Source organism: Gopherus flavomarginatus (genome assembly GCF_025201925.1).
Source record: "Gopherus flavomarginatus isolate rGopFla2 chromosome 13 unlocalized genomic scaffold, rGopFla2.mat.asm SUPER_13_unloc_4, whole genome shotgun sequence".
Lineage (NCBI taxonomy): Eukaryota > Metazoa > Chordata > Testudines > Testudinidae > Gopherus > Gopherus flavomarginatus.
This window is the reverse complement of record NW_026114612.1, coordinates 653964-657348: the sequence shown is the minus strand read 5'-3', so window position 1 is coordinate 657348 and position 3385 is coordinate 653964. Positions and strand designations below refer to the sequence as shown.

The 3385-nt window shown below is 45.3% G+C and overlaps 1 non-coding gene across 1 annotated transcript; it reads right to left on the bottom strand.

The window, feature by feature from the left end:
• Positions 1–1390: 1390 nt before the first annotated feature.
• Positions 1391–1472, bottom strand: TRNAS-AGA (transfer RNA serine (anticodon AGA)). The gene has a single exon. It is a non-coding gene; the product is annotated as a tRNA-Ser (tRNA).
• Positions 1473–3385: the final 1913 nt, after the last annotated feature.

Genomic DNA, 3385 nt, shown 5'->3' with positions numbered 1-3385 from the left:
TTCCCCTTGGTTTGGAACTTCTCTCACAACTACTGGAAGAGAAAAGCTAAGGAAATGGTGTTCTATTGTTGCAAAGGAGATTAAAGTGAGGCCATTTTCTGCAGATAGAATTAAATGGTCATGTCAGGAGTGGGATTTGAATCCACGTCTCCATGCAGAGACCAGAACACCCAATGGATTGGAAAAAAAGATACTTTTAGCTAGCACTTTAGACCAGTCCACCCTCCTGATACTACAAAGAATGTGACTTATCAACCCTAGTTTTCATTAATAGTTGATGAACTCTTTACAGAGGTCAAGATGGCACATCTCTTTCAACTCCTAGAGGCCTTCTACAGCACAGCTGATTTTTAGACACACTCACCCGAACCTAAAGTTACACATTTCCTGGAGCTCCATGAGTTCTGCGGTGTTGGAATCTCCCTGTTCGCTTTTTAAGTGAACAAAAGATGGGTGCTGGCATTCTGAGAGAGTAATGGTGAACCTCAAAATCCTGCCCTGTGCGCCAGACAGTTAAGCAACCAGCACCCACAACTTATACTATGATAGCATCCTGTCTGGGAACAACTCACTTACCAACAGCTGGGGTGTGAAATCCTCATTTCTTTGTTGTTCTGTCATTGTAGTCCCCACTTTCCTATTGCTTGTCTGTATATTCTCTGTCTGGTTCTGTAACTGTTTCTGTCTGCTGTATAATTAATTTATTTTGTGCAAACCAATTAAGGTGGTGGGGTATAATTGGTTAGATAATCATGTTACAATATGTTAGGATTGGTCAGTAAAATGATTGGTTAAGATAGAGCTAAGCAGAACTCAAGTTTTACTATATAGTCTGCAGTCAATCAGGAAGTAAGCGGGGGAATGCGAATGGGAATTGGGGTAGGGGAATTGGAATTATGTTTTGCTAAGGGGGGGAATAGGGACAGGGAAGGGGAACGGGGTCATAGGCAAGCCTCTGTGGCATCAGAGCTGGGAAGTGGGATCCTGAGGAAGGAAACTGGAATCATTGCTTGCTGGAAGTTTACCCCTATAAACATTGAATTGTTTGCACCTTTGAGCTTCATGCATTGCTGCTCTCTGGTCACGTGAGAAGGACCAGGGAATGGGAGGGTGATGGGATAAACCCTCTAACTAGTACGTCTTTTAGGGTGTGAAACCCCCCAGAACCAGTATAATTAAGCCATGGTTAGATAGTGCTAAATGAAAGGAAAGATTGTTTTGCCAATGCTGCTATTACAGGGATGAAAACCCCTCCACTCACTATAGCAGCTGTCTACTCCACAGTGCTACAGCAGTGTTTTAAGCATAGACAGCCTCAGAGGGAGACAAGATCTGGCTCCATGGATGCTCAGGCACTAAGAGAGGAGCAATGACAATACATTAAGGCTTCTGTAGTTGACAGGATTCGAACCTGCGTGGGGAGACCCCAATGGATTTCTAGCCCATCACCTTAACCACTCGGCCACAACTACTTGATGTACAGTTATGACATTACACAATGATTCTATTCTCACAGAACTGTCACTTCAGATGGCTCCGACAAACTCCCCCAGCACACTCACTGCTGTGCATTAGTGTAAGTGTGTCCATGGTGAACAGCAAGAGTTCCTGCCCATTTCCCTTCCAGCTGGAGCATAATTAGTGTGTTTGTGGCTAACGACATTGCTATAGATTGTTGTTCATTCCCCACACTGACAATTCAGACAGTCCCTTTCCTGTTCGAATCTCCACCATATCATTCCAATAGCCGGGGGCAGGATTTCTCTGGGGCACTGAAATGTTTCAGGGGTTGGTGTGTGAGCTCAGCCATGCATTCCATCCCTGATGTTTCATGGACTAACAACAGCAGCAGAAAGAAAGAGCCGAGCCAATATCTCCCTGGCAGGGATGCAGGTGACCATGTCCCCTCTGTCTGCCCATCGCCATTGCAGGAGAGAAGGGTTCACTGCAATCGAATGCCCTGGCTCAGACAAGAGACACAGGGAGGTTTTACTGTTATTGGATCTGTGCAAAGGAAATTGTGCCTCTGTGTGAAATTGAGGAGGGAAATGAAAAGTCCTCATGGTGGCCCAGTGCCTTAAGGAATGTGGGCGATGGACTCTGGCTGAGAAATGATTTAACAGGAATTTGTATCAATGTATTGCCCTGATTAAAAGCTATGGCTGTAAGGTGCCACTGTTGTTAGTACTTGAACCTGCGTGGAGACACCCGAGTGGGTGTCAAGTCCATTACCTTAACGAGGGGTAGTTGATTATTTTGTCAAGATCCAAATTTCTTGGTCAAGATCTAGTCAATTTCTAGATGACAGAGAAAATAATACGCTGATGATAATAAGATGAATTTAGAAATATTTACAGTTGCTTTGGGCATAACTATGATGATTGTTTCATGTTTCACTCTTTATATCTGACACCACCATCACCTTTCCCTTTAGCCTTGTAGTTTACCAAGGGTAAAACTAAACATCTCTTCAGATACAAGGGAGTGTTTGTGTTCATTCCTATTAGCTACACAGCGGTTTGATGTAGCTGCTTTCAGTCCTCCGGCTCTGCCCTGATAAGTAACATTTCAGGGTGTCACTGAACTGAAGGAGGGAAATCATTTTTTGACAGATTACGCCTCCTCTTAAAGGTGTTTGTCTGGCTGGCAGCCCTGGTTCCCAGGTCTCTCCTGAGGGAAGAAAGTTTTTGTGCAAAATACTAAAACTTTTAACAGAGAGGAGGGAAAGGCGACGACCACATGATGGGGCCAGTATGTACCACAACATGGTTCTTTTATGTGGGATGACTCTGAACATTGACTGATCCCCACTCCCTTGGATTTGAAGAGATGTTTAGTTGTGCACTTAGGAACCTGTAAGGCTGAAGCAATTTTATGGGTGGTGACACTACGATTGAAGGGTTTTTTAATGTTGTAGAAATTGTTAAAAACACTTAGCTTAAACTGGAACTGCCTGTTATTAAAGGCTGGTTTCCCCACGTCAGTTCCATAAGCTCTCCTAGAAACACCCTGGGTTCTCTCCTGCCTCGGTGGGAACTAGAGGGAATCGTCCCCGGCTGCCCTTGGCTCTAGGCTGATTTTTCTGGGGAGGGGACGTGGAATTGATTTGTTCGCTGTTGAGAAGGAAGCCGGGTCAGTTCTCAGGGAACCAGAACTCCCAGCATCTTCCCAGCCCAACCTAGGCTGCTGCCCCGTCCCAGTCTCTGTTCCTCTGGGAGCCCTCCATGTTTGACTCTAGAGCAGGCTGGGAGCAGCAGCTGAGGCAGAGGACAGCCTGGGCCAGGCAGATAAGGAGTTTAGCAAGCAAAAAATGTAAAACGGCAGTGGATTATTACCTTGGACTTGATGGCATTTCTCCATTGGTCTGTCTGCCTTGGGGCAGGGA